This window comes from Solea senegalensis, linkage group LG3, assembly GCF_019176455.1.
Source record: "Solea senegalensis isolate Sse05_10M linkage group LG3, IFAPA_SoseM_1, whole genome shotgun sequence".
Classification (NCBI taxonomy): domain Eukaryota; kingdom Metazoa; phylum Chordata; class Actinopteri; order Pleuronectiformes; family Soleidae; genus Solea; species Solea senegalensis.
The window spans coordinates 9,406,906-9,423,519 of record NC_058023.1 but is presented as its reverse complement, the minus strand read 5'-3'; the positions used below and the strand labels follow the sequence as shown (position 1 = coordinate 9,423,519).

The following is a 16,614-nucleotide window of genomic DNA, read 5'->3' as shown; positions in this document are numbered from 1 at the left end:
AGCCCACATACCTGAGCACAGGTTCCAAACTCTACTATTCAATTACACAATGTCATTTGAGTCACATACCAGAAACAGTGACTCAAACCTTTATAGTTACACCACGGTGTGTGTTCACTTGTAACACAGTGCTTTTATACCTTATATAATATAATAATATAAAAGGCAGAAAACGGAAATATCTCATTTGCAACCAGCCGCACTGGTTGGGTTTAACAAAAAGGATGTGTTTAAAAATGACCGTGGGCTGAGATACTATTAATCAAAAATGAACAGTGGACTGTTTTCACATTGGTCACATTACGTGTAACAGTGTGTGCGCACGTCTTCGGCTGCATCTTGCATATGCTCACAAAGACTTCTTTTTCCCACACACATGCTCCTCACATGGTGGCTCATACCATTTTTACAGGAACACAAAGACACACACTCGCACAATATGACAAGCAGTCACTGACAAGTAAGCACTCAATCCATAAATCTGTGTCTGTATGTTTTGTATTTGAGTGTGTATGTTTGTGTCTGTGTTCGGGGGGCGGGCAACCTGGCTTCCATCCAGACATGGTGACCCCACACTTCCTGAACAAGGCTGGTGCTCCTCCACCCACACATCCATCAACAATTTCACAACACATGAATACAGATGACAGCACAGATACTGCAAAAATAGGGTGTGTGTGTGTATACTGTATGTATATATATATATATATGTAGGACGGTAGCAAGCCCCTCCCAGTTTTAACCAACCAAATGCAAAAAAAGAGGAAAATGGAGAGAAACTGAAAAAAAATCGTATTTTATAGTGTGGATAAGAAACATATCACGTCATGTGCGACCTGATGAGCTCTCATCTTTTATCCAACATTTTATGATATTGGAAACCACACAAGTACTTTGAAAACTCTTTGCACTCCTTTACTTTGGCTGATTGAAATACTGGTGACAAGGATTTAAATCTTACTCAACAGTTGCACACAACATAACATAAATCACCAAAACAGCTGAAGTAAAAGTGAAAAATGCCACACAATTGTGCCTCAATACCAACACCAGCTGAAGTCAGCAGAGAGCGTGTGTGTTAATGATGAATGTGTACCATGTTAAAATGTTTCTCTGCTCTTATATACATATACCATCATGTTATTTATACCAACATGTTAATTTTATGTGTGCGTTAACTGCAGTACCAAACACATTCAGGGGGAGGGGGCTTGAGCGACTTTATACTGGGACTGGATTTCTTACATTTGCATATCTGTCGGCATCACCATGGAGATAATCTGTCAATCATGCTGTAATTATTGCTGTAATCCTTCTCCATATACATTCTAGTGGAGTCTTGTGAACAGGATCACACACATGCACACATTAGCTTATGCTAATGTTGCATTTGATTTATCTACATCCTGCACCGTGTCTTTACTTGAGATGCATGTATGACACCCGTCTCTGTCCTTGTATTGTGTGTGTGTGTCTGTGTGTGTGTACACATGTGTTGAAAACATGCCCGCGTATGTGTTTGTGTAATTGTGTGTCCTTGACCAGCTGCACAGGGCAGAGGAAATGAGGCGGAACTCAATCTGGTCCACACCTGTCCGTCTCTCTCTCTCTCTCTCCCTCTCTCTGAGAGAGAGAGAGAGAGAGAGAGAGAGAGGGAGAGGGTGGAGCCTTGGGCCACACACACACAGACGTACATGCACACGTGCGCACAGACACATGCACACACACTTTCAAGTGTAAAAAATGCACTGTTCACATTCTGTATGAGCAGATTGATTATGCATACTGCAGCCAGCTCAGGAACTTAGATCTATTAACGTATGCACTGAGTGAGTCAGTTTCATGTTTGGGTACACTTTATGAGAAAGAAAGAGAGACAGAGGCCAGAGAGAGACAGAGAGAGAGAGAGAGAGAGAAACACTGCACTGGTATGGGAGAGGACTGTGAGGGGGGGAGGGTTTACTCCAGGACGCCAGAACCCAGTGACATGACACAGATGCACTGTGCTACCGTGCAGAAAGGTGGTGGAGGAAGGGAGGAGGGTGAAGAACGATAGAGGAGAAGAAAAAGAGGGGGATGGGTGTGTGCAAGCTCGCTGCTTCCCTGCTCTTCTTTCCACACCATTACGTGGAGGAGATGATAGTATAGTGCGGAGATGATGAGCATTATTATATTCACTGGACAGCTGGAAATGAAGGCTGATAGAGATTTATTCTGAGAGAAAATATCATATTGTGCATGTTCTGGGACTTAATCTGTCATTTATTTTAAAGCACTCTAAACTGCTGATATGTTGGTCTTTTTTACACAAGCCAAATCCCCATGGAAAGGTTTGTCTAACTGTAAATCCCACTTTCAGACACAAGCACAATTGATACATTGAGCATCTGCACAGCTGTAAAAGTCATCTGCAAGCCTGCTCATGTCCACAGACTGTACAAACACACGTGTGGGGAACATGTCCATATATATGTATACCATAACACAACCAGTTTAGTATGAAATGAACGCTGAAATGAACACTGTCACATGTGGACTACATCAAAGTAACTAATATTGCTAATATAATATTGCTTATTATTAATAAAATAAATGTTGCCACCTGGGAGTCTTTGAGCTTTACAATGTGTGTCACCAGGTCAGATTTTGCAGAAAAGAAATTCCTGGATTGCTTTGCAGTAGAAAAAGGAGGGAGGGCGCTGCACAGGTGGAGATAAAGCTTTATCTTGAAATAGGGACAGGATTCAATGGAAAAATTGCCACCAACGTGTTTATTCTCATGTGTACAGCTTCAGTAAACAGAAAATCACTAGGGTGGAAAAGAGGTCCAGAAAAAAAAAACATGGATTAATACAGTTTAAGGCATGAAGCAACAGTTTGCCACGGAAATGTAGCTTTAATAACTAATAAAAATGAATGAATGAAATAGAAGCTGAGGATCATCTCCAATATTACTCTCATTGGTTTATAGTATTTACTGTGACATATTTTAAGATGAAAGTAATGTTTTCTGAGGCTGATGTGTAACCATTTTGTGCAAAACAGAGTCAGATGCATATATTTAGCATATACAAAATTATTTATGGAAATTTCATCCACTGAACAACATACCCACACCCACGATGTCATTTCCAAATTGCATGCAGAGGACCTTACAGCAAACGAATGTGCTTCCACCCACATACTCACACGCACACACTTGTATTTCTTTTCACCACAGAATGTCAAACATTACCATACATATATGCATGCAGGCAGGCTATCAGTCTGCCAACATATAACAGCAAAGCCTTCCATCCATCCGTCTCTATCCCTTCAACCCCCCCCATTCATCTCATCCCCTGCCTCCCTCCATCCCTCTATTCACACCTGCCAGGCCTACAGCAAGGTCACACACCTCAATTACCCTGTGCACATGCACGCACACACATACGCATGCACATGCACAAAGAGCAAGAGAGGGAGTGTGATAGGAAGGGAAGATAAGAAAGGAGGGGGCGAGAGCAGATTTCACGCTACCCTGAGCAGTGGCTAGCATTCACCAGTGTTTGACATTTTATTTATGATGTGCAATGTTCAGTGCCTGCCCTCTCCTTTCTTCTTTATCTCCCAGTTTTTGTCTCTGATTCTGACATCAGCATTACTCTGCACCTCATCAGAATAGTAAGTAAGAAATGTGATAGCGAATAATGTTAAAAGTAGTTCTTATCATGTTTAAGTTTCATTGATCAGAACATTGCCTTTCTGTTTTAAAAATTACAGTGTGTCTCACCTCACCTTTACCTTCTAAGCATGTAGGGGAACCTATAGGTTTTCTATATAAAATATGCTTGGCCAACATGGCAGCCTCTGTAGAGAAAACCTGCTCCAGATATAAATATAAAGGGCCTGTTCTTACAAACTGGATCTTTAAATCCCAATAGCAAATAGCAGTGTAATGTGAGGGCCAGCAAAACACTTAATAATGAACAGCTTGACATCACTAATAGTGTGGATATCATGCTACAACATCGACACTAATGTGCCTTACAAATAATACACCATGAATCCCAGTATGCCTAATAGCCACATTAATGTACTCGCAGTGAATGTGATCCTCCTATTAAGGCTTTTTGTATCTGCAGGCAGACTGCTGTTCACCCATGCGGCCACCGGAGGCAGACAGCTGTGTTTACACCGTGAGCTAATGCAGCCACCATATGGTAACACGAGTACAGGAGACGTCAAGTCTCGTGAAGAGTGCAAACACACTGCAGACTCAGCACTGTGTTTTTAAGTCCAGTTTGATTGAAAATTGTGAATAAAAAAACTCAGGACTCAGAAAGCTGATTTTCTGAAATAATATTTTGTAGACAACACTGGTTAACAGCCCATTATTGCTCAAATTTATTCAAAAACAAAACAAATGTCAGACTCGAGGTGCCATCAGCTGATAGGCGTAGGAGTTTTTAAATGACTTAACTTTAATGAACACTTCTCAGCTTCAAATGCCATATAAATACATGGACATGATTTTTTTGAGCGCCTCAAGAATATATTTAGGGTCATAGTATTCTATATTTGTTCTGAGTGAAGCTGAATAAATATGCAGTGTTGGCTGTCTGACTGAGGGGATCAAGTACACACACTGTGATGCTTGTAATTCAACACGTAAGTGATAGAAATCCTGTGGGACAGAGTCAGCCTGTCTCATGACCTCCTCCATCACCCTGCCCCTCCCACACCACACACACACACATATACACAGTGAGTGTATACAATATCATATCAGCACAGTACAGTAAAGGCAGCTTTGAGACATCTAACACTATAGGCAAACAAAGGGAACAGAGAAAATCAATTACAACACCGATCCCCAAAACACACACATACACACACATACACAGCAAAAGACAGTGTTACATTTCCAGTTTCTGATTGAAACATGTAAATGTTTATGTCAATACGAGAAAAGAACAGAATAAAGAAAGGCAGGGTGAAAGACAGGAAAGGAGAGAAGGCTGTGAACAGATATGGAAGGACAGAGGAAAGAGGGAAGGAGAGGGAGGAGGGTGCAGACAGACCATTGAGGGCTTGACTCCTTGAGACAGATCATATTACCGGTCTGGGGGCACACATGCACACACACAGACCCATAAAGGTCACAGTGCACCCACTGCCCTCCAGACACACTCCTGCAGACACACTGCTTTGTTTTCTCGTTCTCTTGTTTTCCACACACAGAAAATACCTGCCATTGAAACAAATAACACAACCACACCACTGCAATTACAAAACAACATGCAATCAAAATAAAGCTGCCCATTTCAAAGCTCTCTTACCAAAAAAAAGAATGACGCCTGTGTTGCTCAGCTGTGACTTGTGACTAACATGTTGAGAGGTGGTGGAGTGAGAGACACCGTGGGACACATGCGCACACAAAAAAGCACAGATACGAGATGTTACACAAGTGGGAGAGGTCAGGGTTCAGTGTGGAACAGGGTTAAAGAGACAGTCTTTGAAATACAGGCAGAGAGAGAAAGAACAGGAAGAAGAGAGAAAGAGAGAGGAGATGAGAGAAAAGCAAAGGAATAGTAAGAACTCTAAAGGAAAAACGGTCCATCAGCTTGGAAACATAATCGTTTAATGCATGACTGTAAGTCAATCAGCAGAATCGATCAAGGTCATTGTGGGGTCACTCACATGTCATGGATGAAGTGCATGCATGAATGTGTGTTTTTTTGGGGGCGGATTTGACATTAATGAACAACCATAGCAGTGAACTATCAGGTGCACTAACCTGATAAGTGGAGTCAGAGTTGGGTGTATTACAGTTTTATCATATGCAAACACCTGTGTTTCAGTTGCTGATTGCTAGTGTTTGTTGAGAAAAGGTTTTTCAGTCGACTGAGTCAACTCTGTCTCAGGAGGTTTTGACTGTCACAATACTTGATCTTAATACATCTAAATAATCTGGTGAAATGTGAAGGAAGTAACACAACTAGTTAAACTCTAATTGGTCAGTACTACAAACGATTTTAATTTCCTTTTGCTGTGAAAAGTTTGGTAGTGCTACCCACTGACCTGAGGGAGAATCGACATCCCCTGCTGTATGATCACATTAAATCTTACATTAAAAGACAGTGGCAGAAACCAGAGTAGATTATTGGTTGTTAGAGAAAGGCAAACATATATTATCTAGAGATAATTAATTAATCAAGCTAAAACAAGTCTTCTGCTGAATGTACAAGCCGACTCCTGGACTCAAGCTGGAATCTTTTTTCATGACTCAGACTCAAAGACCGGGTCTCGAAATGACACAAAAAGTCAATCCAAACCAACATTTAATGATAGTAATACTGATACTTTTTTTATTACAAGTTCAAAATGAGAAGCAAAGGCAGGCCAGCAGGCAAACCCAGCTCACTGGAGACCCGGTGAAAGTCTCGTCTTTTATTCAAAAAGATGCCCAAGAATAGCTTCACACACATTCCCATAACTTAAATACAGTAATACCCTCACATGCACTCACATAATGAGAAGCTAGGGCTGGGCCACATTACTTAATGAGAAACACCACAAATAAACAAATACAAAGAAAAGGAATAGGAGAGAAGCATTCCTACAGACGTCTTCAAAGAGAATGCGCATTTGTTGTGTGCAATTACAGAGTGGAGTAAAGACACAAGCCATGGGCCAATTGTCTTGTGTTTGTGTGAATCTGTGCTTGTGCACATTGAGAAGCAGCTGCTTCTGCACAGTGTAGCTTCAGTGCAGATATCACCAGCATTACAGGCAGCTAATAATGAATCCAAACAATCAACAGAGGGTAAACACATTTCTGTTTCTCAGAGATATTCATCCATCATCAACAGAAAAATAAAGACATGCTTAGATGAGACATAGGAGCAGCAGAGGCAGACTGTTGAGGAAAAGTTGCACACAACAGGAGAACCCAAATACAGCTTGTCAGTTGTAAAACCCCTTTAACTTTTTCATCATGAACTAGAGAACTCATTACAGAGCTGGAAAACTTAAATAATCTACAGCTCTTCATGATCATTATGCAAGAGACACTATAAACATCCACTATTAACCTTTGCCAAACAGTGATAAAATCGGCAATCCATGGAGAACTCATGCAGGCTCAGACACACACCTGTGTCAGTCAGTCAGTCAATCATTTCTTGTGTGGCACAGAGTAGCACAGTCTTTGTGTTTAGGTCCATGCACACATGTGTGAGATAGAGATCAGCATGCCAATCCTTAGCCTGACTGAGACCACTGAAAGCCATTACCTTGACTTGCATGCTCAGCTTTCTATCTCTGTGTGTGAGTGTGTATGTGTGTGCGTAAATAAGGAAGTCAGTCAGGCTGAAGCACGTGGATCTGACCCTCCAACAGACCGCCTCGCCTCTGTGTCTTTCATCATGTCTCCATCTCCGCCTCTTTGTCTTACTCTCTGTTAATCATATACTGCTAGATGTAGTTTCTATGGTGGAAATTAGCTCCAAGGCCAGAGCTAATCTGCCTGAGCCCTTTTACCCTGCATAATAGAATTAACCACATAAGCCTTATCCCTCTGTGCCTTCACTGGCTATGCTTTTGAATATAAAACTAGTGTGCAGTCATAGATAAAGTATCAGACTACTGAGCCACAGGATAAAAAAGCAGCTAATGTATTGATGCATGTGTGTATATATACTGCTGAATAAAGCACGGAGGAATTACCACAAATTTTGGCAAATTGCTAAACTCTCAGTACACTCTGAGAACAGCCAACTGCTGATTAAGAAAAAAAGTCAAAATGTGAACTGAGCTACTGTATTTGCTTAGTTTAATACACTACACTGTAGTTTGGAAATGCTTAAAGATCTACAACAACAATAACCTGTCAAAAGAGTCTTTAGTAGTGCTGGACAAAAACAGAGGAGAGCCTGAGAGAATATTGTTCTATCTACTATCCTATCCACACAATCTTAATAAAAATGTAGTGCAAATGATTATCTTGTTCCATCAGGCACCAAAAAACTACAGAAGTACATGTCTAAAAGTTTTAATGAAGTGGCTATTGACTGAGTTAGTGCAACATCTGCTCAATCCGTTTAACAGAAATGTTGTTTACATCGAAGTGTCTCAAATTATTACTTTGACATGAGTTGTCATTAGCCCAAATCCAGGCCCTCTCTCCACAGACACAACTGAGCCGTGGCGCCAGCCAGCCAGCCAGCTAGCTCCCCCTCACCTCCACCCCAGACCTCTTCTCCTGCCTGTCTGCTCCTCGCTTTCTACTCCCCCTTTCCCCATTTTTAAATACAAGGCAGCACACCCCTCCCCCGCTCCTCCTCTCTCTCTGTCTCCCTTTTTCTTCTTCAGGCAGCACACTCAATCACCCTCACTCTCCTTCCCCTTGCCATCTCAACCTCCATTCCAATGACTGCACAATCTCCCCCCTTCAGGCGTGTAGGGACAGCCCTGGGGCTGAGGAGGGGTAAAGAGGAGAGCAGCACATATGCACATACAAATTCAGTCACCAAAAACACACTCCCCTCCCCCCATTGCATGTGTGTGTGTTTGTGTGCACATCTGCAGAGAAACACAGGAGCAATGTGGGTGACAGAAGTGAGTGGAAGGTTTGGGTGGTGTCCTCCTAATGGCTCTTAATGCAGGAAATGGCTTGTTGCTACACAGACAGCTTCAGGATCAACTGTCATCACAGGCTGCATTCAATATTTTATCTGTATCAGCAAACTGCACATGTTCACTCACAGCTGGGTCAGGTCACCCCCCACCAAAAAAAACCCAAATGACTATGCAACACTGGTGCCGAAATGGAGTATACAGTTATAATATATCACCCAACTATTTATATAAAAAAAAGTTTTTTTCTTTATTGTGTATTTACTGGGATTCTGGAAAATGCTTAATAATCAGTTGAAGTGAATGCACTGAGGCTGATTAGACTACATTCAAAACAAGTCAGTTAGTTCTCTGAAGGAAGCGTGTGAGATAAGGAATATAGACACTTAGACCTTATCCACATTGAAACAAAACGTAACGTAAACAATCTCTTTCTTTGTCGTTTGGGAAAGTTTTCTGTAAGCATGGCATAATTTCAGGAAATCGTCTTCCTCCACACAAAACCCCCGAAAACAAAGATGTTGATTGTGTGTATAGAGCATGTGTGCACATTTTTTTTAAATAAAGCTTTACTTGAAAGTATACCAGTATACAATGTATACAATCACAGAAACAAAGACGAGTAACCGCAAATGTTGACATTAAAACAAAAGTGTGGCTATTGGAGATCTTCCCATTCAGGGACCTATTTCAGGGATCCCAAAACACTGTTTCCATGTGAATAAAACGATAAAAAGAAATTTCCAGCAGAATTTGTTTTGTTTGGACAGCCACTTCAAGAATTCATTTTTTGTACATAGTATATTTAAAAGATTATTGAAATATATCATTTTTGTTATATTAAAATATGAAGCCACACCAGATTAATCATGACACATAAACATACACTAACAAACTTTATAATAATAAAGAAAATCTATGTCCATCACTAGGTGTTTTTTTTCCATATAAAATATAGCAATTAAAAAATAATATGCAAAGGTAATCAATTCAGCTATATCAAAATATTTATTACTGCCATACCATACTCTAAAACACTACTCAGTATGGGAACTAGCAGCACAATATAAACAGATTAGCACAGCATTAGTGCTGGCCACGTCCTGTGTACAGTATTTCCTAATAGGGCAAGACCATGTCAGAGAGCGAGCCTACAGCTATGATGTATTCCAGTCCACAGCAGGCGACCCCAGCTGAACCGCGCCTGGCACACTACAACTGCATAATCACAGCTGGACAGGAAGTGGTAGGAGACAAAAAAAAGAGAAGAAAATAGGAAAAAATGTCCAAGTAAAAGATGCTCTACTTCTGCTGCCAATAAACTAATGAAAACAGAAACAGGAGGAAATTCCCCAGGGTTTACACAGATGAGTGGGGGTGGCAAAGGGAATAGTAACAGTGGTTTTGTGTGAGAAGTGTATGTGCGCATGTGCAGGCCGGGTGCTCACGTGTGTGTGAGAGGAGGAGTACTGCTGAGATCGGTTTACAGTAGTATGAGCGAGGTGGCTTTCTAGTGAGTCTTTTATTCTAGGAATGTTTGGATTGGTTTGGAAACAGGGAGGGGGGGAATAATTAGGACAGTGATCGCAGTCAAGCATATATACACACAAACACAGGTCATAACCCTATTCTGAACCAGATCCTCAGGAATGAGATTCTGCCTCATTAAGACCAGGTTTAGGTCTCCATGAGGACTACTGATCCTGGCAATGTCAAAGTTTATGCCAGAAAAGAGCTAGCTAACAAATAGTAGACACACACACAAATGTAAGCACATAGTGACATCAATATTAGCTCCAGGCAGACACTGGCACAAGTGTTGTATTTCTCACACACTTGCTCAGGGAGGAGCACACACACACGCACGTACACACACACAAACATACGCACACACACACACACACACACACAAATACCCAGAACGCTGGATCCTAGTGGATCCTCACGTGTGAATAATACACAAAATGAGTGCTGACCACAGACTCAACTACTGACAAAAACCTAAAAGCCACCAGACCACAACTTACTGGATGGTACAACACTCAATGCGTGTGTGTTTAACTCATACAAAAAGCTATGAGAGCCGGCATCTTTGTGTGTTTTTGTGTGTTTGTGTGAGGAGATAGGCATTCACTGATTAATGCTCAGGGAACAAAGTCCCAAGACCCAGGTTCAATAAAGTCACCTGCCTGTTTCATGATGCAGACATAATGACAATGGAGAGATACCAGCATTAAAAGCAGACCAGGAAGACAAGAAACACAGAAACCTTTTGTGCAAACTGGCATTTAAGTCAGTGCAAAGTGAGGGGTGAAGGTAAAAAGACATGGACAGAGGAGTAAAAGGGGACAAGACAACCGCAAACAAAGAGATAGAGAAGTATAAATGAAATATTTTGTGTTTTGTTTTCAGTGCCGGGGAGCCAGCTGGCTGTGGAGCCTTCAGGGGCATTTAAATGCGCTCTGACATGAACCGCTGTTAGCACCTTCAACACTCCTCTTGCCAGGGTTTTCTTTGGTTACCCATTAAAATGACACCGTCATTTATGAATTTGCTTTCATGTAACACACAGGGAGCCACTGTATGTGTAAAGACATTAATAAAATTGAAGCTTTCAGTCACTTTATTGCACAATTTTCCAGAGATCATTGTTCAAAAAGTGGCTATGTAGTCTGGTGCTTGCTATTTTGGGGCATCCTTCACATGCAAAAGTTTTGGAAGCCCCGTGACATAAACATTAAAGACTGTCCACAAAGACACACACATACACACACAGCCCCAGCTGGAGCACACAAGCTCCCTTTGTGCTGCATTCCTCACGCCTTTTAGCCTTAGCTTCAGCCTTTAGCTTAGCTCCTCTCCATCTGCACACACACACAAACACACACACACAGAGCAACTTTCCCCTGCTTTTGTCTGCAGAGCAGCAGCGGTAAAACAGCTGAAAGATTGTGGAGAGGAAGCTCGTCTTACCGTGGCCAGGCTCAGGCTGATCACAGAGACACAGGGTCGGCACCGCGGAGTAAAATCCAAAAGAGGGCTGTTGGTTAAAGCGTCAGCCAGCTCAGCAGATTCCCACTACCTTTCCTTTTATTCCCTTCCTGCTGCCTTGCCTTCCTGCCTGCGCTCCCAGCTTTGTGTGAGCCTTGTATTTTCCCTTTAAATTGCACAGGCTGCCTCCCCCCACCTTCTCAGCACACACACACACAGCCAACACACTTAACACACACACACACAGCCAACACACTAAATACACAGTGCTCCAGAATATGACACTGTTGTCAAAAGCATGCAGCACTGTTGTTGTTGTTATTTATGTATGTATATTTTGTTATTATACAGAATAGAAGAAAAAAACAAAAAAACAAAATAGAAATCCTCTTTGTCTTTCCCCTTCTACCTCTCTCTTAAAAAATAAGTGACGTTTTAGATTCTCCTCTTCTGTTTGTCTTCCTCTCTCTCTCACACTCTCTCCCTCTCTATCCCTATATTCTGTCTCGCTTTTTTTCCCACTCAGTAGTCAAACAAAGAAAGGAAAGGAACAGAGTGAGCACACACGCGCACATACACACACAGACATACACAAAACACATTTGCTTCTACTCTCTCTCTCTCTCTCTCTCTCTCTCTCTCTCTCTCTCTCTCTCTCTCTCTCTCTCTCACACACACATACACATGCACAGGCTCAGAGCCCAACCCCCAGCCAGCCTCCCTCTGATTTTTTTTCATTCCCTGCCTTTCTCTAAACAGCACCTCCCCTTTCCACCATCACCACCGCCCCCACCTCCCTCAGCCTGATCTGGCCTCGTTCTCATTCGTCTACCACTCCTCCCTCTCTCCTCCCTCCCTCCCTCTGTGTGTCAAACAGATGGGATTGGAGAGCAGAAGGAGCCTGTGTTCACTCTCTACCTCGATATCTCTTTCTTCATTAGAGTGATGTAAGCATGATGGAAACATGCTTTGACCTACAATGGGCACACACTGATGATTAAAAGAGAAAATCAATACAGATGCAGATAACCTTCGATCAGGGTTATTAAACTCTACAGCATGTGTTGTTGCTGTGCAGATGTGAATTTATTACACCATGATCTTCACGCCAACAGATGTGATAAGGGCTTTAGCATGAAAACCTGCTAACATGTGGCATGATGAGAACAATCGTACCACGCCCAATATCCAATGCAAGATGACGACTGCAAGAGTTTGTAACTCTGTTAGTTCATCTAGTGACTTTTGTCAGTGTTTTGATTAGATCTGACTGGATTTTCTACATCAAATTCATGTTGCAAATTAAATCAATTAGATTAGATTAAATGATTACTGATGTTTCCTCTTTGTAAAGTCAGTTCTGGTTAATTCTGGTAAAACATTTTTTACAAAGATTATCTTAATGATTTTGCTTTGAATTAAAATGTGTACAATGAAAAATAATTCTTCAATGCATGTAAAACTCCATGCAACTACTGCAAGAATCTATTACTTCATACCCACTGTTCAAAAAAATAAAAAAAAATTCCAATGCACATGGTTCCAGACCGTTTTAAAAAAAAGTTTCTGTCTAACTATGTGCCAACATCCACAATTTTGATGGGTGTCACAGCATTGCACTGGAAAGGGGCAAAATAAGCATGTCCATCCCTGCTGATTGGGACTTGAGCTGATAAACACCCCTGACTACTACAAAATCATTTGACTTAACAATAAATGCCAATTGCACCCTTTCCCACTGCAGACAAAAGCCAGATGTTAAAGAGGGTTGGTGGGTCTTTGTCCAATGTGAAAAGGGTTTTTAGGAACTCAGGGAGTATGACTAATGAACAACTAACCTATAATGTTTCAAAACAATCTTTTGTCTCTACCTCACTGAATATTTCAGGACAAAATGTACTGAATGTACAGTGGGCACAGTAACTTTGACTTCTACTGAGTTTACGAATAGGACAGTGGAACAAGAAGAGGTTACACACATACACATGCACACATGTGTGCACGCACACACACATAATGGCATGCCTTCTTGAGTGTCAGCCACGTGCAGGAAGATGGAATTCCAGAAGAGAGAAAAAGTACAGTCGGAAAGCGGGGAAGGAGAGGGAGAGGGCGGGTGAGGGTGACGGTATGGAAAATACAACATAGAGCGGCTGCACTCTCTGACCAGGGCATAGGCTGGAGAAAATATAGGCACTATCCCTGCACTCAGTGACTCCTATAGACTGCTCCATCCCCCCCACCCCCTCTCTGTAAAGAGGCCAGGGCATGAGGAGACATAGTTCCTCACTGTAGGAACAGAACTGCAAGGTAACAGAATACTGGGAAAGAAGCACTGGAGGTAAAACTGAAGACTTTCCATAAGATCAGCAGATGAGTATGTGCCAGTTGCTCAAACTATTTGTCCTCAGAAAAAGGATTACTTCATTTAAGACTCTCAAAATGTTTTCTTCCATAGAATATGTGAACTTCATATATGTATCGAGATGGAGAGAAGGGCTTTCTTGGTTACTGGTTCACAGAGTCATAAGTGCAATTCCATATGTAAACACATAATCCTAATTATGTTGTGAATTTGTGTAGTCCTTGTTGTGTTTTAATGTTGTTATTGTTGTTGAGTATGTTATAGATTTGTTTTGTATGTTTGTGTGCTGTGACATGTTCTTCTTATTGTTTTTATTCAACGCCTTTCTACCTGCCCATGGACAACAGATAAACAGTTAAAACTTCTCTCAGTTTTAAAAAATCTGGGGTCCACCCACTAATTTAAGTGTGAAAGAGGCTTAAGAAAGATCACTGACTCTGAATCAACTTGTATGCCAGTGTATATATCATGTCTTCAAAGCAAAACTAACCCTAAGGCCAAGGCTGTAAATAAGTCTCTGACAATGTATCTTGTTAAATAGGGCTAAAATGCCAGTGCAGAAAAGTAAAACAAGGCGAGTTGATAACAGAGAAAGGTAACCACCCGGGGAGGAGGAGGAGGAGGAGAAGAAAATAAGGCAAGTCAATATGGTGGTAAATTACATAATTCTTTCACTGTATTGATTTATTGCCTTGCTGATTTGGGCCATAGCCAGTAGGCAATAGCATTTGTAATATTTGAGTTGGAGCCCAGACAGAGCGAAAGGAAGGGGAAAGAGAGACTTAGACGAGGGCAAAATGTGACTGATGGAGAGTACAGTGATAAAGAGAAGAAAAATAGGTAGAAACACTGAGAGGGTGAATAATAGCTGGGAAATCTGGGATGTAGCCAAAGTGACACAGATAAAGAGAGTAGAGCAAGAGAAAGCAACAGCGGACAAAGAAAAAAGAGAGAGGAAACAAAGCATTAAAGAGAGTGTTTAATTGTGTGGACAGGGCTGATAAGATAGTGACAGATTGAGGGAAAGTGGGAGACAAAGAAAGTGTGTCAGTGAGTGCATGGCAGGTTATACTAGTTGCTGTAATCTGTACCGTTATATAACAGTGACAACCACCGGGTAGCTGCCAAACACAAATGAACTGCAGGTAAGATGGGGTTTACTACAAACAGTGTACGCACACATGCATGCACACACACACACGTACAAATGTTACAGAACAGAAAGTGCCTGTGGCCACATATGCTGGATATAAACTACAGTGGCATGCTCTCAGTACATCCACACTTGCTGGATAAACATAGAACAGAAACAATAACAAATTTGAGAACACAGCTTTAACCAAAGTGCTTGTATCATGGTTATCCTTCTACTTCTACTCATGATGTCATATTAAAAAAAGACAGCCTGAAAGTGTATCACATAATCCCCCCCATTCCAATAAATTATTTCCTTTAGACTTCTATCTTTGAAAGCATGTGTTTGCCAAATTTCTTGCTTTTAGACAGGGGTTTGTAGCTGGAAAATAAAGTTCGCAAACTACTCACTCCCTGCACCAAAGTCAATAAAGAAAATCAACAGCTCATTTGTCCCTGTGAGCGAGTACTCTCAGTATTAACAGTTTTTAAGTACGCTGATTGAAAGTGAAGATATAGTCACACATTCTGCTCACTAATATTCCTGTTCTACATGATTATCTTCATATAGAGAAGATACAGGGTCTCTTCTTTCTCTTCCTCATCCTCCATCACCTATTCTCCCCCTGGCACTTCCTCCTTGTTGTAACATCTCTCTTTTTCACTGCCTTACACTCCATCTTTGGATGAACTCAGATGGATGAGGGGAAGGAAGCGGAGATAAAGGCAGAAAACTAGATTAATGGGCTGAATGGAGCACAGAGAGGGAGAGAAACAGTGAAAAGATGGGGAGAGAGAGAGAAAAGTGAGAGAGGGAGCAGGAGGCTGCGATCGAACAAGCTTCCCTTGTGACACTGTGAATAATTTAGTTTACTCTCCCCTCGCTCTCTCCCTCACTCTCTTAAAAGATATATTCAAGATATTCAACTCAAGGGGGGTGAGAGGCTGTGTGAGCTGATTAATTATCAATTAATGTTTAACGAGGTACAGCTGTTCAATTAACACTGGTTTTGTCTCATCCAGCCCCCCACCTCCTTATTTCTCTCCCTCCTTCAAATATCAAAACCTCTCTTACTGCTGCTGTTGAAAGAAGGGGAGGGAGAGAGAGAGAGAGAAGAATTAAGGTTTATGTATACAAATCATTAAGATGGCACTATTCAATAATGTATTGGAACATCTGGGCTGTTGGGCAGTAAATTCCTGAGGTCTCTGCGAAGTTTCCCTGTTTCCCGTCTTAATTCTAACTCGAAGCTAATCAGGTAACCTGCTTATACTGCAGTCCAGCCCACTTTACCAAAATGTAATCACTTTGGTAAAGTGATTACATATAAATCACTAATATAATTTAGTGGCATCTATCTAAAAAAAAATTATTTTGCTTCACATTCTCCCACCAAAGTGCATGTGAGAAACTGCAGTGGCCTTTAGACAGCATAAAACAACCAAATGCTTTCCCTCCATGAAAGAGGACCCACTTGGAGTTAAGCAAAGTTGACGAAACACAA

At 41.4% G+C, this 16,614-nt stretch overlaps 1 protein-coding gene across 2 annotated transcripts in view; it reads right to left on the bottom strand.

Moving 5' to 3' along the window:
- The window catches only part of kdm6ba (lysine (K)-specific demethylase 6B, a), an 82,161-nt gene that overhangs the window by 33,317 nt on the left and 32,230 nt on the right, over positions 1 to 16,614 (bottom strand). Inside the window, exon 1 of one of the 2 annotated variants that reach the window (XM_044020811.1) lies at positions 11,593 to 12,096. The exons of the other annotated variant lie outside the window; for it this stretch is intronic. The gene's annotated coding sequence lies outside the window, so the exon portion shown is untranslated. Of the gene's footprint in view, positions 1 to 11,592; positions 12,097 to 16,614 lie in introns of those variants that run through there. 2 annotated transcript variants of the gene reach the window in all.